At 35.5% G+C, this 24,511-nt stretch overlaps 1 long non-coding RNA gene across 1 annotated transcript in view; it reads right to left on the bottom strand.

Moving 5' to 3' along the window:
* Positions 1-19,850, bottom strand: part of LOC123460855 — a 514,919-nt gene extending 495,069 nt beyond the window's left edge. Inside the window, exon 1 of the long non-coding RNA XR_006637250.1 lies at positions 19,583-19,850. This is a non-coding gene — a long non-coding RNA (uncharacterized LOC123460855). The remainder of the gene's footprint in view (positions 1-19,582) is intronic.
* Between the last annotated feature and the right edge of the window lie 4,661 nt (positions 19,851-24,511).

The raw sequence follows: 24,511 nt of genomic DNA, 5'->3' as shown, positions 1-24,511 counted from the left end.
AAATATTATAAATGAAATAATATTGAAGATTAGAACTCTTAGCAGGGACTTATCTCTAGATGTATATATCCCAAGGCAACATAGTATTTTCAAAAACAATTATAAACATGTGCACCAATCATTTGTATGCATATTCATGAAATAATATTGGCCAAAACAGCTCAGATAAGCATGAATACAATAAAAATGAGTGATTTCAAATAATCATCAATGTATGGGTCTTTGATGAAAAAGTATCCACTCAAAACTGTCTGAGGTAAATGAATATGCAATGTAAATAAGCTTAGCATGCATGTGCACAATAGTCTACCCAATTGCTATAGAATAAAGTATCCCACAAAAGGTAGTCCAAAAACATCCTATTTTAAGACATAAAACAAGTCAATAAAAAAAGTGAGATGGCATTATGTATTTTATGGATCATGATAGAATAAAACTTGGAATCAACAGCAAGATAAGTGACAAAAAGTATTCAAAACCATAGAAATTGAATAATGTGCTTTTGGGTCATTATTGGGATATCTAAAAAATCATACAGGAATTAAAATTTCCTAAAATCAAATATATGTGTGTATATATATATATATATATATATATATATATATATATATATATATATACACAAACTACCAGAATCTGCAGGATATGAGGAAAGCAATTTGAAGAGAGAAGTTTCATCCATAAATACCTACATTAAAAAACATAAGAGAGGGCAGGACAGATTGCTTAGTGGTTAAGGCATCTGCCTGCAAAGCCAAAGGATCCCAGTTCAACTCTCCAGGGCCCACAAAAGCCAGATGCACAAGGGGGCACATGCATCTGGAGTTCATTTTCAGGGGTCGGGGGCCCTGGTGTGCCCATTCTCTCTCTCTTTCTCTCTGCCTCTTTCTCTCCCTCAAATAAATAAATAAAATATATTTTATGAAATCATAAGAGAGATCCTAGGGGATAGTTTGATGCACATCACAGTCTTAGAAGAACAAGACTAAGCAAAAGCCAAAATTTGCCTAAGTGACAAAGAAAGAATGGAAATTAATGAAATGAAAACTAAAGGAACAATATGAAAGGCTAGGGAAATGAAGGGTTGAATTTTAAAAATATTAAAAAAAAATCCTCAAACTTTTACTCCATATCTGAAGGAATCCAATGCAGAATACGATAGAGGCGTCAGCATGCCGATGCTTACTGCAGAACTACTCACAATAGCCAAGCCCGAATCTGTCCACTTGTCCATCAACAGATAACTGGATAAAGAAAATCAACACCTGCGATAGAGTATTATTCAACCATTAAGAACAAAACCATGCAGTTTGCAGGAAAGTGCATAGAACTGGACCATATTATGTTAAGTGCTATAAACAAAAATTTGATGAATATCAAATGTTTCCTCTCGTGTGTGCCTGGGGTAGTCATTTAGGAAGAACACTAGAGAGTAGATAAGGATCCCACGGAGTGTAATGAGGGGATAGGAAGGAGTAAGAGTGGAGATTAATTCACAATATCTTGTATTCACTTATGAAAATGACATAGTGATGCCCATGCATTCAAATTTACAAAAGGTTAAACATGATTTCAACATACAATCCAGAGATTTGCCTTATATATAATTTTCTACTTTGGCATACTCTAAAATCTCTGCATAATAAGAAATGAAATGATAATGCTGGTAATAATGAAATTTATAATTTTATAAAATACTATTTATACCTAAGATGAAGAAAATTAACAGATATTATTTGTCTCTTTGGTTAATTTCTGAAACTAGACTGTGTTTTTTATTCAAGGCAATGTCTTACATTCATGATGATAGGGTTCTTGGTCCAATCTATAAAAATCTATAAATACTTATTTTATGATTACTAATCACTATGTCTTTTGTAGCTAATATCTTCATATAACATTATATCTATGTGGTACTGCATTCTACCCAACTGAGAAAGATGGAAATCTAGCTGTATCACGTGCATATTTTCTGAACTATTGATGATCAGTCTGATGATGTAAGACATCACCAATACAATGCCATCTTTGAAAGAAAGTAGATACTAGTAGACATTGTAATTAGACAAATAGATAGACATACCTAAAATTGTACCAAGTAAACTAAATATATATATGTTCTTTTATAATGTAAAGATACTGTTTGTTCTCATATTCAGAGAGCTTATGTACTTTAGACACTCATTACTTGCTTCCTTGTAAATAAAAACTGAGACTCTAAAATATAAGTTAATTTCTGTTGCACTTAGCTTTGTGATGCTGGCAGAAAACACCCAGCCAAGAACAGTTTGTGGGTGGAAAGGATTTATTTTGGCTTACAGACTGCAGGGGAAGCTCCATAACAGCAGGGAAAATGATGGCATGAGCAGAGGGTGGATATCACCTCTTGGCAAACATCAGGTGGACAATAGCAGCAGGAGAGTGGGCCAAATACTGGCAAGTGGAAGCTGCTTATAATAGCCATAAATCCACCCCCCACAATACACTGCCTCCAGGAGGCTCCAATTCCCAAATTGCCACCAGCTAGGGTTAGGAACCTAGGATTCTGAACACATAAGTTTTGAGGGCGTCACCTGAGTCAAACCACCACAATTTTCCAAACCACAAACTAGAAAACAATTAAGACTTTTCCTTCCTTTACTATATGGATTGAGATTATGTTCAGTACCTAAAATAATCACATAGGTTCTAAATGATTTTCTATATTTTAGCCAAACTGAAAGCCATTTGTATGATAGTCTTAAGTTCACATCTTTTGAAGTTTTAAGTAATGACCGTCTTGTTCAATACTGGTTAGAATGATGCTCAGTTATGGAAAAGACTAAGTCAGAAAAGAACATTAAATAATAAAACTCAACTTCATAAATTTTCTTTATATTAATGCAGAAAGGCCAAGTAAGAAACCAATTCTGATGTTTCAATGACATTGTAACATGAATTTACTTTTCTACTTAGTATTTCCCTTCACTTTTCATACTTCATTATGGTAACCTTAAGCAGCCAGAGTGTTCCCACTATGATCACCATTATAGCTAGGACAATAAAGAGAGCTGACACACTTGCTCCCTGGACCACAAAACGATTCTAGTAACTTCTTATCACATTTCGTTTGTTAGGACTAGTTATGACTTAGCTGAGCCCTTGGGGGCTAAGAACTCTCTTTGGTGTACTCAGGAGAAAAAATGAAATGGGATCTCATGCTCCAGGGAGATATAGGAGTTTTACAACAAAACAGGTGGCCATTTCTAAACTTTATACTTAACTAAGGAACAGAGTGACATTTGTGTGACTGAAACATCCACCCTAATTCAATTCAGCATTATGATTTCTGAAATACTGAAAGTATAATAAATAATTTCCATATTAAACTGGAAATCCCTTAGCCCAAATATTTCCATGTTGTTAGCATAATTAAGTACATGGTTCTATATAAAATGTCCTAATATAATTTCTTCTTTTGCAGCTGTTCTACATGGAAATAAGCAGAAACCTCATCACAGCTCTTTCTGATAAATGCTTTTTACTGATTGAGAAGCATATTATTCAGAATCATCTTTCTCAGGTTAGACATTGCCAACACTCAATTTCCTCATTTTAAACCTGTTCTGAAAATAATAATAAAAAATATCTGTACTATATGATTCACTACATTCACTGCATCTGATTAAAATGAAACAGAACTAATTTGGGGGGAAATGTATTTAAAGATCCAAAGATATTATTACTTAAGAAAAGTTGAGATAATCACTTAGATGGAAAGATAACTACTTCTCATTCATTCAGTGGCGATGTGATTTCTTATGACTCAATCTGCCTTTTATGCATAACAGATTATGAACAAACTATCTTTGGACTTGTAATTTTGGCATTTCCACCGATATTTCTACTCTAACACAAATAAGTCACCTGTATTCCTTTCCACCTTTATGTTAACCTTATTAATGAAAGAATGAAAGCTATAATTTCTTTCCCACAATGCACTTAAAATTATATGTAGTATATAAACTTGACAAATGAGGTAGAAACGTGAATTTGAAGTTGTCCTTTTCCTTAAATGTCTTTTATTTTAAAGACTATAGAGTAGTCAAGCCAAACAATTTTAAACACTTAACCCCCACCCCCCCACACACACACACACACAAACTTCTTTCTATGAAAGTTACCTGAGAGAGTAATTTGATTATTAGGCCAGTCTTGAACCCCATGACTCTGGCCTGGAAAGCCGACTATGCAATTGAATAGCAATGTACTTTTATCAACTAAACTGGGTTAGCTTTAAGAGCAAAGTGGGAAGCAGTTATTAATTTTTCCACAGAAACAAACATAAAATTGTATCCCTTCCCATTAACTATTCAATGCACAAGTTGCTCACCATAGGAGCCACCAACTTGAAGGTTACTTGTAAGAGACTTCCCTTAGATGACAAAAAGCTAACATGATGTTTTCTTCACTCTTAGGCTATAAAAATAAGTGATGTTCAAGAAAAAGGAACAGGGTAAGTTCTGAAGGGAGCACTGACCATTGTTGGAAGGAGTTATAAGCACTGTTGGGTTCTGGGGAACTGCTGAATCTCAAAGGAAAGTTTTCTGTCCCTGTGTCATACTCGGCACCTCCCCACTTAGGAAAGCAGGGCAGCTTCCTATGTTAACACACTTCTGTAGTTTTCCTTGTTGTGACGCTTTTTGTTTTGTTTTGTTTTGAGGTAGGGTCTCCCTCAAAACCAGGCTGACCTGGAATTCACTCTGTACTCTCAGAGTGGTCTAGAACTCATGGCGATCCTCCAGCCTCTGCCTCCCAAGTGCTGGGATTATAGGCGTGCATCACCACACCCAGCTTCTTATTGTGATTTTTTAATTGCCTAAAATATCCTGAAAGCATCTCCTGGTAAAGTGGCTCACTAAACGCATAAGCAATGTAGCCATTGTCTGGAATTTCAGACCCAGAGAGCATAGTGAATGTTATGGAAGAGAGAAGATGCACAAGCAGCTTTACCACTGGGTTAAAGATCAGGGGAAAACTGGAAAATTAAGAATGTTATCAGTAATAAATTTACATATCTTGGTTGGAGAGATGGATCCGTAGTTAAGGCACTTACCTGCAAAGTCTAAGGACCCAGGTTTCATGTCCCTAGGACCCACGTAACTCCAGATGCACAAAGTGGTGAAGGGATCTGGAGTTTGATTACAGTGGCTAGGGGCCCTGATATGCCCATTTTTTCTCTCTCTCTATCTTATATATAAATAAATATATTTTTTAATTTACATATCCATATACAGATACCCATTTGAGTATTATGTAATCTTTAAAAATTATCATGGCCACAGCAAATATTTTTCCAAGCAACAAAAAAATTAGACTAACCAATAGTTTCAAATTTCTTAGAAACAGGACAAGTGAAATATGAGAAAATACATATAAATAGTCCAAATAAGTGATGAAAGGTTGAACTGAAGATTGTCAGGATCAAAACTATTAGAACAAAGACTTGTTCTGCTGCCACCTAGTGGACATTTAATTTCTATTTTTATTACCTGGCGACAGAATAGGAATCTAATTTTCAAAACTCTACTGATTCTAAATAATTATCTCTTCCAATTACTTTTAGTCCCGTGAAGAGACAAGTTCATAGCCAAGGAACCATGGGCTACAAATGAAGTGCAGAGAGGGGTCATTAGTCCCACCATGAGCAGTACACTTTGATTTCTTAGTTAATAGTTTTTATTATTTTTAAAAATAATCATTTATTTGAGAAAAACAGAGAGGTAAAGAGGCAGAGAGAGATAGAGAATGGGCATGCCAGGGTCTCTGGCTGCTGCAAATGAACTCCAGGCACATGTGCTACTTTGTGCATCTGGCTTACATGGGTCCTCGGGAATCAAACCTAGGTCCTTTCGCTTTATAGGCAAGTGCCTTAAACCACTAAGAAAACTCTTCAAGCGAGTTAATGTAATTTTTTAAAAGGCTTCATTTGTTTAAAAAAAAAAGAAAGAAAGAAAGAAAGAAAGAAAGAAAGAAAGAAAGAAAGAAAGAAAGAGGAAAACATGTTGAATGACCTCAACTTTTCTTTGCCCATCATCATATGACTGGACATGCTAATGAATGTTGGTTTTCCAACGTCACACAAACAAGAGGTACAGCTAGAGGTAGAATTGAGATCTCATCCTTGAAGAGTAACAGACTTCAAGCCTAGTGTTCTGAGCTCAGCAGCACAAGAGCTTATTTCATTTCAATTAAGACCATTTCCTTTTTCATTATTTATAATCATTTACCTTACCACCTCCCTTGCACCATAAGAAATCTGACTGTCAAGCAGAATCTCAAAAGAAACACATGGAAATCAGGTTGTAGTTGTAAATTGCAAATACTGTATATGAAACACGTGTTAGCCTTTGTGTGATGGAAAAGTAACTTGTGCAGAGTATTTCCTCATATTTATTTAATATAAATAAAAGACAACGGAAAGTTCTTTTAGAAACTACCACTTTTTAATATGTTTTCTAAAACATGAGACTCAATTTCACAGGCATGTAGAACAGTTACACTATTTGTTCTAAGGGGGTTTTCATGTTTCCTCAGTTTGCCTGACAGCCTGTTCAGCAGTAGGCTGGATAAGAAAATGGCAGTAGAGGAAACAGATTCATATCAGGTTTTGTTTTCTGATTTAAGGTGAGGATGGTCAGAGTTGGTCACTTTTGAGTATTGGAAGAAAAGAACTGGTTCAAAGGGAGATGGTGATATAGGAGAAAGAAGGATGTTTAATTGAACAAACTCCTTCAGGCCATTAAAGAGGATGTAACGTACAGCCCTAGTGGGGAGAGGATACACGATTTCTCAGGGCCAAGGACAATGTGTGTCCGCATGCAAGACAGAATTTCACTGGGACATGTCTCACTTAAATTTACCTCATAACTAATAGTGATCTTAAGTAACATTGGGATCTTCATATTTAAGCTATATCTTATGTCATTTGTAAATTTATCTTTAAAAATCTACCTGTTGGGCTGGAGAGATGGCTTAGCAGTTAAGTGTTTTCCTGTGAAGCCTAAGGACTCCCATTCGAGGCTTGACTCCCCAGGACCCACATTAGCCAGATGACAATGGGGGAACTTGCCTCTGGAGTTCGTTTGTAGTGGCTGGAGGCCCTGGAACATCCATTCTCTCTCTCTCTCTCTCTTTCTCTCTCTCTCTTTCTCTCTACCTCTTTCTCTCTCTGTTTGTCGCCCTCAAATAAATAAACTAAAATGAACAAAATTTTTTTTAAAAATCTACCTCTTTCCTATATCTATCTCATAAGTTCCTACTCTATTTTTAATCTGAATGTATATCTCTCATATGAATCCATACAATAGCGCCACTTTCAGTGTTTAACATCAAAATACATTTGGTCATAGACTGAAAAGTTAATATTATTCAAAAATATATGAAATTGTAAATAAAATATATGTGACCATAGTAGTTCAGAGTATAATAACTCAGGATTTCTTTATATACATATATATATATGTAAATATATATATGCATATATGCATATATATACATCTATATGTCTTCTAAATTTTCACATTTGCAGTAAAGAAAATATTGTATTTATAATCATAAATTTTCTCTAACAGTCCAAATTTTAAAGCACCTTGCTTTTTATTCTTTTTTTTTTTTTTTTTTTTTTTTTTTTTTTGGTTTTTTGAGGTAGGGTCTCACTGTAGCCCAGGCTTACCTAGAATTCACTAAGGAGTCTCACGGTGGCCTCAAACTCACGGCGATCCTCCTACCTCTGCCTCCTGAGTGCTGGGACTAAAGGCGTGCGCCACCACGCCCGTCTTTGCTTTTTATTCCTAATGTACCACTACTTGCTCTATGAACAAGGACAAACCAAGTATCACTTCTTTCCCACACTTTCCTGAGTACACTGTAAACATACAGGTATTAAACAATTATCTCTAGTCTATTTCAAACCCTAAATGGCTCTAAGTTTATAATGATTATCATTTTGAGTGAGTATATATTTTGTTGATTATTTCTTCTACTATCTCATAATTCATTGAAATTTAAAGACTTTCCAGGTACTTCCACATTAGATCATTTTAAAAGTTCCATGTCCATTTCAAAATACGAATTATGTATTTTTGAAAAAATGACAATAAATTTATTCTCTGTAAGGAAAAAAGGGACAAATGAGTTCATAAGCTTCTCAGGTAGTTTTGAAGTTTAGTTACAACATCAGAAAAATATATAGAAACTATCAGAAATTTGGTTTCCTGTGTTACTTCTTTACTAAATTGAAAGACAAAAAATAGTAAGCAGCTGGCACTACTAACTGTAGAACAGCCAAGTATGTCAGGTAAGATAATGAGTGAGAGAAAACACGCTTCCCATAGAAGTTCACGAAATAGTTACTCTTCCTTACATATAGTGCCTTATTATTATTGTTGTTGTTGTTTTTAGTACTGGTGACTGAACCCAGAGCCTCATCTCTCCTAAGTCAAACATGCTAGGCAAGGGTTGTGCCACTGAGCCATGCCCCAATCTAAGTAGACTTGTAATAAGAACAGGATGTTTAATAAATAAAAACTTCCTTTTTATTTTATTTTTTAAAGGTTTCTTTTTTTAGTTTTGTTTATTTTTTTAATTTATTTGAGAGTGATGGTCAGAGAGATAAAGAGGCAGGGAGACAGAGAGAATGGGAGCCCCAGGGCTTCCAGACACTGCAAATGAACTCCAGATGCATACGCCACCTGTGCATCTTGCTTATGTGGGTACTGGGGAATTGAGCCTTTAACCAGGGTCCTTAGGCTTCACAGGCAAGCGCTTAACCACTAAGCCATCTCTCCAGCTCTGAAAACTTCTTTTTGTCAGGGCAATTTATATAAACAGGGCAACTTATATAAGACAGCAAAATATCATCAGTAAATCTTAACTCAGTGTCCTCCTTACTCACTTTCTATGGTTCCAGCTAGTCACAATTGACTTAAATCCATTAAGCTCTTTTTATAGCATCCTGGGACATCTATAGGTTACAACTTGAAACTCTTTTATATTCCTCCCACAACCCTGTTCTAAAGGCCTAAGAACTAATGACCAGGTTTATCAAAGTAACAACCCACTTTTGGTGCCAATTTACTGTGTTAGTTACTCCTCTCACCATTGTGACAAAACACCTGACAAAAGAAACTTAGAAGACAGAAGGTTTACTCTGCATCCTGGTTTCAGAGGGAATCATCACAGGGACAACATATGGAAAAACTCCATGCCATGGCGGCAGGAGATTATGTCTGCATTTTCTTACATGGCATCTGGACCAGGAATCAGAGAGAATGTGACTGGAAACACAATGTTGCTGTGACCCTCAACAGCACATCCCTAATCAATCACTTTACCAACCTCTCAAAATAGCACATCAGCAGAGGTTCAGGTGTTCAAACATGTGAACTGATGGAGGATATTTCAGATTCTAAACAGAAACAAAAAATATATAGAGTTTGAGACTATCTTATGTCAGGTAGTCACTGAGGGTATTGGAATCTACTCCTCCAAGGTTAAGGGAATAGAAGACACTAAGAATCCGTATCACAATCATTTGAAGGACATCAATAACAAAGTCTTCATGATACATAGCACTGGGTTGATCTGCACTGCTGCTTTGTCCTGGGGAACATAGAGTTGTGAGCAGCCCCTGGGCAATGCTCAAATAATAGTTGCTAAAGAAAGTAACACCCTAGACCCTTTCCTGTTTTTAGTCTAGAGCACAGTATCATGTACAGATGGGTGAGCTTAAATCAATGTCACTCATGGCACGACTAGCAAATGAAAATTACCTCTATTGTAACCATAGTTTCAAAATCCAAACCACAAAATGTACATATGCTTTCATGAAAATCACAGATGAGAATAATTGAAAATGCATTTAAACCATGAAATTTTAAATAAACTTTATATTATTGAGTGGATATATAATTTAAGTGGGTAATTATTCAAAATAAAAAAGGAACATTCCAACTTGTGGCTCTAACAATGTTTCCACCCCCCAGTTCCACAAAATTCCCTGAGCCATGCAGGGAGCATTTTAATTCGACTTCAGTGATGTACACTTAGAAGCATCTGGATCTCCGGTTTGGTACATGTTGAGTGTCCTCAGCATCTTTCTCCTTCACCCTTGTGTGATAACAGCTCAACTAAGAAAGCAGCACTCTTGTTCATTTCCCCAGTTCTGCTGTGGTTTCAGCTGGGGCCAGTATAGAATGTGGTCCTCCACAGTGCATGACCCATGGTTCCCACGGGGTTGACCTGCATCAGCAGCGTGGAAGGCCTCTTCAGAAGAGAGACAGGGAGGAGGGAAAGGATGGTACCAACATGTGATGTTTACATACAAAATATGTCCATATCTAATAAAAAATACAATAAAATAAACGAACATTCCAAATCACCCTGTTGAATAAGAAATCAACTTGAACCACCCCTGGGGAAATGGAGCATATGATCTCACTAACAGCCCACATGCTAAAACTGATTCCTGAAGAAGGAATATGTGTTAATGATGGCAAATCCCAGTCAGACAATAGTAGAAAGTTAATTAAATAGCAGAAGTAAAAATTAATTGCAGTAATTTTAATAAAATTATTAAAGAATCAGAGTCCATCACTACTGGGAGGATAACAGAGAAGCTAAACTCTACTGCAAAGGAATTAGCCTTTAAGAACCAAAATGCAATACAACTGCCTGTGTCAGTGAATATACCCACAATCTAGCCACCTGGGAGGCTGAGGCAGGAGGAGTACAAGTCCCAGTCTGGGCTGTAGAACCTAGGCCCTGTTTGGAAAATAAATAAATAATAAGAGAAAAACTAAATGTATTGAAATGCACCATGGTAATATCTGAGACTGTTCCTGATGATGTTTAATGGGACATTGGATAATTGCTATTAAATGAAAGGGTAGAAGGTAGACTTTTTAAGTACTTAAAATAGAAAGTATACGTTATTTGCTTTTCTTATATACATTGTTCAAACAGCTAACTATGCTGAAATCAAAGCAAACTTTATTTGTTCACTCTTTTCAATACTGATGCACACCAAAAGCATGGAGAGCTTGGATAATGAGTAATGAGAAACCTTAACCAATAAGATGAAACAAATATGATACAAGAATGTAGAATTTGAAAGATGATGCTGTTTATTGTTTAGTATTTCTTCATCTTAATTATATTCTTGACAATAAATTTCATAGCTACTATTGATCTCAGAATTTGTATGTCCTTGATCACTCTATGTCTTTGGTCAATCACTAAAAACCCTGTGAGGGCTAGAGAAATTGCTCAGTGGTTAAGGCACTTGCCTGCAAAGCCAAAGGACCCAGGTTTGATTCCCTAGGACCCATGTAATACAGATGCATCTAGAGTTCGTTTGTAGCAGCTAGAGGCCTGGGCACACCCATTCTCTCTCCCTGCCTATTTCTCTCTCTCTCTTTCTCTCTCAAATAAATAAAGAAATTTTTTTTAAAAAACTGATTTTCTATTTTAACTAAATTTGTCTGGTTCTCAGGGAGCAATTGGAAGATAGAGATACATAAGGGAGAAGGAGGGGCAGAGAGAAAGTGAGGGAAAGAAACTCCTGCATTACTTTTTAAAGTGCAACTATGTTTAGAATCAGTTTTTCTCTGGTTAAGAAAGCAATCTGATTTAATTAACTTGCACACACAATCCATTCAAATAAGTATAACTAATTGGAGTTATATTAGAAAAATAAACTTAAGCTATTATAGAATTGCATCTTATTTAAATCCCATTGCTGTTGTTGACATTTAAAAGCATACTTGAATAGGCTTTACAAAGCCTACAAGAGAGTGAGAAAACCTAACATTATTACACAGGTCATTTTATTTACCACAGTTACCTTTCCTGATTTTACCCATTTTACAATAAGCAAAATGAAGGTTACAGCAATTATACTGTCTTCTAAACCAAACCTCCTATTTAAAATCTTATTTGCTCCCTGAGAACAAAGACTGCTATAGGAAAGTCCATAGGCATTGTTTATCTGTTTCCTGAATGTTAGATACTCAGTCTGTGGGTTAAGCTTTTGTACAGATGCCAGGGGTCAGGAAATAGACTCTGGCTTTTCTAGATATCATGATCTGAAATATTAGCTTCTCTCAAGAGTTCTGAAAAAAATCAGAACATATTGTTTCATTGATTTTTAATTTGAACAGAGAGAGAGAGAGAGAGAGAAAGAATGAGAGAGAATGGGCACACCCTGCAGGGCCTCTAGCCACTGCGAACAAACTGCAGATGCATGTGCCACCATATACATCTGGTTTACATGAGACCTGGAAAATCAAATCTGGGTCCTCAGGCTTCATAGACAAGTGCCTTAACCACTAAGCCATCTCTCCATCCCATGAATTTTTATATATGATTTATGATGTCATTTTTTCTAGATTAATACAAAGGGAAGAAAAGAAGAATAAATTAACAATTAAATATCATTAGTTTATAATAAGTATAAAACTATATACATAGCATTTAGTAACTCCCAAACTGTCTTCTGGACTTTAAATAATTAAGAATGTTAATTTATTATCTTACACCACCATGGAAAAGGATTCAGAATCCTCAGAATATTAAGGTAGGTGCTACTATAAAGATGAGAAAACTGAGAAACAGGGAAGTTTAGAAGCTGCCCAAGGTTATGTATATGAACTAATAGAGTCTAGATTCAAGCCCAGGCATTTGGCTCAAAATCATGTGCTTCTAACAGTTCTACATTAACCCATGGCGTTGAATGGTCATTAAGTGGCAATTAACATTTTTCATGTTATTTGCTCTCTTGATTTAGTTTTTAATTTTTACGTTTCGTGTTCATATAGTGGATGCACATATGTGTGCAGATGCATGGACCTTTTGCACATGTGTGGAGGGCAAAGTAGAAGGTTGCAGGTCTTACTCTGAGTTTTCTATGTTATCTTAAGACATAATTTCTCACTGAACCTAGAACTTCCACTTACTTGTCAGAAAGGTAAGCAGCCTTCACCAGCAATCCCCCTGTCTCGGCTGGTGTTAGAGCATGTGCGGCCAAAGCTTGGAGCTTTACACGTGTGCTGGGACTCAAACTCAGTTCCTCATGCTTGCATGGCTAGTGCTCTTAGCTACTGAGTCATCATCTCAGCCCCTTATATCTTTAACTCTTGTTTTCATTGTGTAAAACTGAGCATTCTGAAAATGTGCATGTTAGTTACTTGGCCAGTGGTGTGCTTTCTTGATAAACGACAAGAGCAAAGCAGTTGAAGAAACTGGTACATTGACCTTGATTCTTGTTCACAAGGAGGTAACTTTTGGTAATGTGAAATTATGAAATCTCAAAAGAAAATATATATATATTGTTAAGTTCTAAATATAATGAAGTCAAGAGGTGAAATCACAATGAAAATTGCAGAGATCCTTACACAACATGAATGGGCCTACCATCTGCCAACCACAGACAGTAACTCTGCTTTGCTTGAACTTTTATATTTTCCAGGGGCACTAGCTTGTGTTTGGGGTAGCAGGACTATAGAAGAGTCACAAAGTGGATTAAAGTCAAGTAAGTTCAAAACTCTCACTTTTCTAAATATTTTCATGAGCCTAGACCACTAGTAATACAATAAACCTAAACATTTTATCATAGAATATTTTAATATATTCATCTCATTATTAATAAAGCATATCAGTATCAATGTTACAGTTGAAATTCAAAAGGCTAGGTCTACTGTCTGCATGTTTTCTGGCAAATAGAAAGTGAATAACATAGTTGAGAAAGAAACAATAAGAAAATTGAGGAAAGTTAATTTAGTGATGCACTAGGGTTACAATCAACATCTGGCTCACTCTGACCCTCAGTCCTGACCACAAGATAAAAAACACTGGAACTAGGCTTAAGACATCATTTTGTTATCAATGAGTACCTGATTCTTCTCTTTTAGCTTCCTGCAGGCTCTCCTGATGTAGAGAAACTATTTGTAGACTAAGAAAGTGGAGCTATGTTCAGTGTCTGGAAAGGCATGGTTTAATCAGATCATGCAGTGACATTGTGCAATTGGCATGACCATAAGTATTAATTTTTGTCATATCTAGAAGAGGAAATGGCAATATTTAATCTAATAATCACTTTCAGCAATTCATACTTACAAAGACATTTTAGTAATAGCATAACTTTGCATTCATGTAGCACATTCCTGATTTGAAATCCTTTTCATATGCATGACCTTAAATGATCTGATTACATTAATGCCAAACATAAGGAATACATTTATCTTGATACTATTGTGAAGTCAATAATGTCCAATGTGAGGTAAAAAGCACTAAAGAAAAATATATGCAAGCACATAAATCAATCAATAAGATAAATTATTTATGGGTGTAGTGTATGAAATTATTTCTGTTTCCATAGCCAAATGGTAAAATTCAGTTTGCATTAATTAAAAATATTCACATTCAAGTTAGAATCCTTGGTGTTAATTTCAGTTTTGCTGATTACTGGTTATGTGATTTTGAGAAATTGATTAAAATTTTGAACCTCAATTTTCTCATCTACAAATGAAGATAAGACATTGAGATTTAAATGAAATAATATTGTGTTATCCATAGTGTAGCATATGACATGTTACATATAGATTATCCTCCATGAATACTAACCAAAACAATCAGTTGATAATCTAATTCTAGAATAAGGGTGAAATATGATTGTTTCATGTTTCTATCCCATTTATCACTTACAATGAATTTAAGAAGCCAACAATATAACCCAGATGCCATGTATCAAACCGTGGGTCAAGGTTACATTTTACTTTTCTGAATATATTCCACTGTTTTTAAATTTTGTTTATTTTTAATGTATTTGATAGTGACAGGCAGACAGAGAGAGAAAGAAGTAGAGACAGTGAGAATGGGCACATCAGGGCCTCCAGCCACTGTAAATGAACTCCAGATGTATGTGCCACCTTGTTCATCTGGCTTACGTGGGTACTGGGGAACCAAGCCTTGAATCAGGGTCCTTAGGCTTCACAAGCGCTTAACCACTAAGCCAACTCTCCACCCTAATATATTCTACTTTTACTCAGTCTGGACTTTCTGTTGTTGTTGTTTTATTATTTTGGTTTTTCGAGGTAGGGTCTCACTCTGGCCCAGGCTGACCTGGAATCCACTATGTAGTCTCAGGGTAGCCTCGAACTCATGGAGATCCTCCTACCTCTGCCTTCCTTCCGAGTACTGGGATTAAAGGTGTACGCCACCACCCCAGGCTTTCAGTCTGGACTTTTAAGTATAGTGTTCTGAACAAGAGATTATGGACTGGCTCCCCCTGATTGTCTTTGAGAAACATTTGCTCCTAAACGGACACATGTCATCACCTGATGTTTAGGAAGTTCATAAATACTAGGCTTAAAAAAAAATTACCTCATCTATGAGATAACTGGAGAATTTAGCAGCATAAAAATGTCAAAATAGCATATTTCAATGTCTTTTTTGAAGTCAAAGTGAATCCAGCAGAACCTATGTAACTAATTCTATACCTTAACATACAATACTAATATTAATTGAGTTTAAAGCCATTGCCAAGTAACCCTGATGTTAAGTTTTCATTGTTTCCTTAAAACTGGAACTACTTTTATTGAATACTACTTTAAGTTATGATTTAAAAATAGGTAATTACAAATTATATTACTATAGGCTAGTGGAAAATATAATAAAAATCTAGTCTTTTTAAAAATTTTACCTACAAATTGAAATCCTACACAGAGTATTGGAATATATATATATATATATATATATATATATATATATATATATATATGTATGTATGTATATGTATATATGTATATGTATATGTATATAAACATATATATGAATATATATTAATATATATCAGCAACATGGGATTACATTATATATATACACTAATATAATATAATATAATATAATATAATATATATGTAATATATATTAATTATATATATAATGTAATCCCATGTTGCTGATTGTCATAGAGGACATTTTTTGGTATAGTGAAAATATATTGAACCAATCTTTCTGAATTCTAGGTACAAATTTTGGCTACCTCAGAAACATGAAGGTATATGTTTTAAGCCACAAAGACTCTTAGAAAGTACAAATTTTAGTTCATTGCTAGCTCTAAGATTTCTTTTTTGAGAGAGCGAGAGAGAAAGAGAGAAAGGGCACGCCAAGGTCTCCAGCCACTGCAGATGAACTCCAGTTGCATGTGCATCTGGCTTACGTGGGTCCTGGGGAATTGAACTGGGGTCCTTTGGCTTTGTGGGCAAACACCTTAACTGCTAAGCCATCTCTCCAGTCCCTAGCACTAAGATTTCCATCTTTTCAAATATAAGAGTAAAAATGTATATATTTTTAATTATTTAATTTCTTTTCTATAACATGGAAGAACAAGTAGCTTGTAATAGAATGTTTTAAATCCAATGACAATTTTAGAACTTATTAACAAGAATATCAGTGTTTGCTAAGAAATTAATCTTAGTTTATCAGAAATAGTATAGCCAAAAGTAAGTAAACAGATAAGTATCAAAAAATCAATTATGCTTTGGCTACTTTGCCATTATTATATATCTGGAAAAAAATTCAACTAATCATTATGTTAATTTACAGATTTAAAGACAAGAACCAATCATATCGATAAGAATAAAAAACGAGTTTCCATATATCCTGACATTATATTTCATAGAGAATTTTACCTTAATTGATTAACTTTTCCAAGTAATTAATTCTTCCATATCATTAAAGTAGAACAGGATAATGAAATTTGCTTATCATGTTTTGCAGTTAATGCATATAAATTTCATCTATCTTTTAACATGTAAAACATAAAACTAGGGTAGCTTAATTCCATATTTGAAAAATAAACTAAGTTACATTTCTCCATAACTAGTTACTAAAAAAAATGATAACGCATTGTTCATCTCTCATGAGCTTTTTAGTGAATGACCATTAAAATGAGAGGCAGAGAATAGATAAGCTAAAATCTGGCATCAGCTGGTACCTGATGATAATAGCTGGCAACATAACAGAAATCCCTGGAATTTTTATGATTTGTTATGCACTAATAATTCACTAAATAGAATATGTATTTCAAACTTGGAAGTATATGCATTATTCTTAGACCTAAAGGTTCAAGGTCAATTCAATGTGGTCTCTGCCTTCAAGGGCCTTTGAATCTAGCGACAGATGATACGTCTTGTGGCTCCTCAGCAATGCTGACTGCCACACATGGAGGGATGAAGGAGCAAAGACAAGGGCATAAAGGTGGGAGAATCTTGGACTAACGAATTGCAAATATTTTTCTAAGGATGTACATTTGTCCTCCTTGAAAATAAAAAGAAGGATTTCAAGTGTTAAGACATTCATTCTTTAGAGAGAGAATCCTGTAGGGTGTGTCTTTACTTCTCAAAGGTAAGAAAAACAGAGAGAAATTTATTGATCTGATCCAGGTCATAGCAAAAGAAAGAACCATTAGTACAATTAACACCTGAGACGGGATGGATCCTACCACATCACATCACTGCCTTCCCGAGGGGTGACAATTTCTCTGCCTTCACAGCAAACTCTACCCCCATCAATCCCTCCATGCTGCCACACCCTATAGAGGACCTAGCCAGCATGTCTACAGAAAAACACAGTGACAGCAATGCCTTCGAAACGCATTACATCTGAACTGTGTCTAAAAACATCAAACACACACATCTAGACTCACTCTGGATCTCCTTTTCTCCACATTCCCCATCAGTCTGAAGGAGTGGGAGTGGGTGCATGGCCACATGGCATGGTCAACGGAAATTCGATCCATTTCTTTAAACCTTCCATTTTTTAACTTCAGTTTATCAAGTGTTCCCAATTCTAAGAAATCGTAATTCATAACATGGGGTAGGCTCTGCAAATTTTTGGCTGAGGAGGTTGTACAGATGTTATTCCTTAAGGAGAACGACTGTGACTGCTTGACTATGTGAGTAATGGCTGTGAGTCGGCTAGAAGCCAAAAGTTCTCCTATACCAGAATGTATGAACCATTTTCCTACTGAAAGAAGGCCCCCAGTAGGATAATATATTATTACACATGATTCAAGTTACAGGATGTGCAGCAGGGGAGCTCATGACTGATTCAGGACAGTCGTCCCCTGAATACTGATGATGGGATGATGGAATGCCTCGAGAATTAAAAGGGCCATGGTTTCTCATCTAAATCCTTCATACGCCGTAAAAAAGTGACTGTTTCTATCATTGTAGTCTTTAAGCTTCTTAACCGAATTCTGCACTGCTATAAACCCTTTGTCGTGGATGATTCTAAAATGCCATGTCCTTGAATAATTTTATATAAAAAAGCATCCTTTAAAAACATAGACAACACATAGACCACAGGTCTTTAGCATTTGGGGTAACAAACCACATCATTGTAATGCCAATAATGCAAGAAAGAGACGACTTAATAGAAATCGCATGGAAGTGTGACCCAGTTTCACTCTTGGGGTGGGGGATGTCTATCAAGCAAACTGAAATCTTCACATACCACATGTTCCAGACTCTAAGTTATCTATACAACAAATCACTTTCCCTCTGAAAAAAACTAAACCAAAATGTGCAAGACAAAACTGCATCTTCAAATGCTTGCTGTAGATAAATGAACTCATTTGTGAACATTAGTCCGCTTGGTCTAGGCTGGTTGTATAACAATCTTATAAATTTCTTAAAGGTATTGCATTGTAAGTGGAGATCAGGCATCTTTATAGAAAGGCGAAGGCAGATGTTGCATATTACGACTTCTGAAAAACAAACAGATTGCAGCAACATATTCCCAAAGAATATGTAAGCTGTTCCCTCAACTTCCTTTCCAGCTGGTTCTTGTACCCAGTATTTCTAGTAAATGGATGCAAATCAGGTGCATTGTGTTGCTATGGGAAGGGGGAGATTTGTCCAGAAATGACCTCAGTTCTATTCACTAATAAAATGACATGTTGGCTGAGAGCAGTGAAGAATGAAATAGAACAAGAGTGAACTTTCCTCCCTGTGACAGACACACAGTGCTTGTTGGGATAAAGCACTGTATGTGAATTCACCACTGCATCATAAAATCTGGAAGCAGTCAAGAAGCTCTAAGACGCCGTTTGCCTGGAAAGATCACAACTTCCATGGGAATGCCTCTCCCCATGCCCCATTCTCTATGACCTTGTACAGCTCCAAATCCCAGTTTGGAGAACACATTTTCATAACAAGGTGCATCTGACGGAACAGAGATCTAATTTTTTTTTCTTTCTAATTTTTTTTTCTTTGAAAAAAGAGAAGATAATTTGGAAGGTCAAAACAAAACAGAATTGTACTCAGAATCACCTCCAGTAACTGCTGACACCGGGGGGCGGGGGGAGAGCAAAATAAACACTACCAGAGGAAATGTAGCCACATTTTTGCACAGCGTTTTAAATTATGTCGGCAGAATAATTAATGGAAGGGCCTGATATAGGGGTGGGGAGGGTAACAGGAAAGGGGGGAGGCTATGTTAAACAAAGTTCATTACTGCATGATGTAAATGAGTTTCTCACCAGTGACGTCACTGATTGGCTGAGCTGGCTTCGAGCATGGCCGGATTGGCGGCGCGCCCTTCTGGTGCCTGCCTGCCTGGGCAGCGGTTGAACCAGATACTTTCTGTCTCTCTTGTTGTCGTTTGAAGCAAATCTTGTTCAGCCCAGCTGTGTCTCCATAGTAGTGGCACCCTAAGAGACAGTCTCCCTCCTGCTTCCCACAGATCGTCTGTGAGGCGGTCGCTGCTGTGAAATACCAGCCTTTGGCACCAAGCCCAGACAGCATTCTCAGATCCATCTATAACACACACATACAAAAAGAAAAATGAAAAAAGAAAAAGAAAAAAGCAGTTCTTTCATCTGAATTGCATCCTAAGGAGGATTAAGAAGCCTTCTATTGCTACTGATTTGTGTTCTTTCAATTTAATGGTTAAAATAGAATTTGAAATACAGTATCCTCTCTCTGCAGTAGAATTCCATTGGTTAAAGTTGGTTTTAAAAGATAGGGGGAATTCCCCCTTCCCCATGTTTACCTTGATTACAGAAACATAATTCTCCATTTTCCTCCTAAGCACCATAAGTGATGTTTTTGGTCCCCTAGCAGAAGAAATCTAAACTCTCATCAGATTTCTAATTACAGCCGAGTCATTATTTTCAAGTTAATACACGGGATCTTAATTAGCATTCCTTTTTAGCTATGCGAAATGAGACAGGGCATGAAACAGAAACGATCTATGGAGAGGCAAAGAGAGAGAAAGAAAAAAAAAAATCTCTGCCGCTTTTACAGTTGAGCTGACACCCCTCCTTCCCAGCTCTCCCTCCAAGCCCCTTGCAGAGAAGAATGCAGTCACATGAACTTTACCAGACAATGGAGTACCTACAGGCTCTCCCCTAGACAAGTCCTTTATAACCAGCCAGTGCTATGTGCTGCAGACAGTGACCAATCGGCAGGCTCCTCTCTGCAGCAGGGACACAATAGGTGCATTGGCCACACTGTCCTCCTAGACCCTGACAGCAGTTCAGGTCCATTTATTGTACACTAGAAGGCACATATGTCTTTAATATGCACTGTGAAATTATCAGTGTGGCTGCCTTTATTTCACCGTAATTACATCAACTTAATCACGGCACAGAAGCTGCAGTGGCACCGTTTGCCCAGAGTGGCGCATAGGCATGCATGCCGCAAAATATGCATGAACATGCCTGCTGATTTCAGTAAGAAAATTCACCGATTATCTCCTTCCCAGAGCTTAATACTTCCTCCAGAACCCTTGGTGAATATAGACATCATTTTCCCCTTCAAAAGAAGTGTATGCATATGTCTGTCTGTCTGTCTGTATGTATGTATGATTTAAAGCATTATTCTAGTCATGTATTGGGGTAAGCTATGGGTGGTGGAACTTAGCAAATAACAGCTTATTAAACACCCAAGGCATTTTTTTCTGTTCCACTAAGAATCAGAGTGAAATAGTAAGTGAATCTGCATGCATCACAGTAGATGTGCTTAGATGTCAATTTATTTGAAGTTCAATTATCAAAAGGATCTAAATATACCTGATTTCTACATTTTCATATTACATAATTATGGCATGCATTGTTACACTAACTCAAAATGCTTGACAAAGTAAATTTTTGCTTTTTGTATTAGAAAAACAAAGTTGTAGGTGATCTATGGTGCTAACTGCCTGTTATACTTTATGCATGGCACGTTTATATATTCATAAACAGAGTAGCTGCATGACCATTGATTCTGCAGCAGGAGATGAAAACGCATGAACTGGCATACAGATGTATTCATTTCTAGCAGATAATGACAGCATATAATGACCAGGAAGAGATGTGTGGGCATTTCATTTAGAGGTACCTCATCATATAATGAAGGATATGGGTAGGCAACCTATGCGTAAGTGGAAAGAAGCTAAAAAGCATGGCCAATTTGTATTATTCACAGCAATTTGTCCACATGGTAAAATAAAAACAAGCATTTTCAAATGGAGACCTCTAGCACATATCTTTGTAGGTAAAATTGGATCTACTTTATGACTAGAATGTCATGAACTGGGATGTGCACTGAAAACCTATTTATATTCATTACTGCAGAATTTGCATATTTCTTGTACAAGTCTGTACATTAAATTTAAACATTATTTTCTAAAGTATAAACTCACCAATGTTTGCCTGTATTTATTGGTGTATTGTGATTTTTAGCACATGATTCTTTTAAGAATGGACTGCATCATTATACTAGGCATGTTAAGAGAATCAATAATACATTTATAACAAATGGACACAGATATATAACACATTATACTATAGAGAAAGAATATCAACAGTTTTTCATGAATACATATTTTACAGTCCTCTTGTTTAATATTTGAAAATTTTTTTATCAAAAATGAAATTAACTTTATACTTGAATTATGTAACTAATTTAAAAGTAAATGCACATTGTTTCCAAAAATGAAGTTTTGTTAAGAGAAATGATGGATATAAAATATTAGTAGACTAAGACATCAGAAGGCTCCATCATAGAAAACACAAATTACATAAGAAAATAATATATTTTTATTCCTGAATCAAAACATGTATAATGTTAAGTTCAAAACTCCTGAAACAAAAGTAAATTAGTTACTTGATGTTGAATGTAAGGTTCTTAAAAAAATAAAAGAAAAATTTAGGTAACTACTTGCTACTCAATGATTTCATTATCAAAAGCCAGTTTGTCAAAATTCTTGATAAAAGTATAAGATTAATCAGTAATCAAGTTAAATATATGACTTCATCTCTTTTCCCCTGACCTTCATTGTCACAGGCATACATATGTGTATATATGTATACATGCATGTATGTATATACATATTTATTTATTTACTTATTTATTTATGTACATGTACATATGCACACACATAAATACAATTGTACTGCCTTTTTATTTTTTCAATTGAGGTAGTGTTTCACTCTAACCCAGGCTGACCTGGTATTTACTATGTAGTCTCAGAGTGGCCTCGAACTCACTGCAGTCTTCCTACCTCTGCCTCCCCAGTGCTGGATTAAAGGCATACACTACAATGCCCAGCTTTGTACTATCTTTTTAATTGAAGAAAGTGTGACTCATCTTTCCAGTCATTTTAATTATTTGATCTGATATTGCATTTAAAAAGTATAATCCCTCTCCCTTTCTCCATCTCTTAAATAAATGAAAAATAAAATATTTTAAATGGGGGGTATGGAGAGATGGCTTAGTGGTTAAGTCATTAGCTGCAAAGCCAAAAGACCCAGGTTCAGCTCCTTGGGACCTACAAAAGCCAGATTCACAAGGTGGTGCATGTGTCCAGAGCTTGTTTGCAGCAGCTGGAGGTCCCCGCCTGTCTATTCTCTCTAAATTCCTTTCTCTTTCTTTTTCTTTCTCTCTCTCAAATAAATAAAAAATTATATATTTTAAAAGTATAATGCAATCCAAGAAGTAGTTATTTTGAATGATTCATTTTGCTACACACAAATAACAAATTCTCATGATATCACAAAAGTTTAGATTCCTCTAACACTTGAAGTATGCTTAGAAACTTTGCAGATATGTATGCAAAGAATTTTACTTACTATATTTTATAAACAAGATTAGTGGACGGCCCATATCTAACCTATTTAAACAAACAGACATCATGAATAACAGCCCTTCCTTAAGTACTATGATTAATTAAACCAGACTAATTAGACACACTCTTCTTTATATTTTGGTACCTAAATGCATTTTTCATTCTATTATATTTTATCAGGCTTTGCTAATCTTCATAACCTAAACACAAATTGTGATATTTTAACAAGTTGCCCAGATATACAACAAAAATTGTGATAATATAGTAAATTACCAAAGTATAAAATGATTTTGCAATTGTCATTTGAAATCATTTTACCAGAGGAGTTAGAACTAAACTACCCCTTGAGCATTTAAACCACTAATTTTAAATATGACATTCAACAAAATTGAGTAACTGGTATGTGTATTCCCATCGTCATGCTGCCCTCCTTTATTAAAAATACAGCTCTGACCTACTGCTGCCAAGATACCCTTAATTGGTTGAGTTTTACTACAGATAAGATATTGATATCCTTCTCCCCTAAGATCAAAGACATTCATTTATAACTATATGGAGAATATGACTGCCATCTGTGTTCCCAGGGTGGAGGAGTGCAAACTTCTTTATGAAGATCAAAAGCAAAACCTTAGATTTATAATCATGATGATCTCACCAAAGAGTCAAGTCAGCACAAATTGGCTGTAAGAATATAAAATACAAGCCAGTCATGTTAACTTGATAAATAATACAATGCCTTCAATAATAATTGCCAACTTGGAAAGAGATGCAAAACCAACAAATTAAAAATCAACTTATCAGTCTTCTAAAGTGACTCATGCATTAAAGAAAAACAACTTAAACATTTAATAAGTATGGAAAATAATTGTCACCAAAAAACTACTCTGCATGTCTATGTACACAACTGCAAAGGCTTCACATCATGAACACAATAAAGTTTATAATAAAAATAGCTCTATCTGGCCTCTTTTGTGACTAGAAATTTAGAGCCTAAAATTTCAGTGCCTGTGTTTGACATTCCAAATGAGCTGACCTTGAACTCCTTAGAATAATCATCCTATTTGATTTGAGAGGCATAAGATTTTATAAGGTACTAATTCATAAACTTTTCTTCAGAAAGTTCTTTTACACTGCATAGTTATGTCCACCTTGTTTATACTGAACTAAGCTAGGTTAGTAGTGCATCCCTTGGGGGAACTAATTATACTTCAGTTTTGAAGACTGGCTTTTCTCTCAAAATTCTCATTTGTTTTGTTTAGAATTACATGCCATTAAAATATAATGAGCCATGTTATCTAAATATCCAAATGAAAAAAAATATTTTAAACCTAAATAAAAATATTCTATTAGAAAGAAA

Source organism: Jaculus jaculus, chromosome 5, assembly GCF_020740685.1.
Source record: "Jaculus jaculus isolate mJacJac1 chromosome 5, mJacJac1.mat.Y.cur, whole genome shotgun sequence".
In the NCBI taxonomy this organism is placed as follows: domain Eukaryota; kingdom Metazoa; phylum Chordata; class Mammalia; order Rodentia; family Dipodidae; genus Jaculus; species Jaculus jaculus.
Note: the sequence above shows the minus strand (reverse complement) of the source record. Positions and strands in the feature narration are given on the sequence as shown.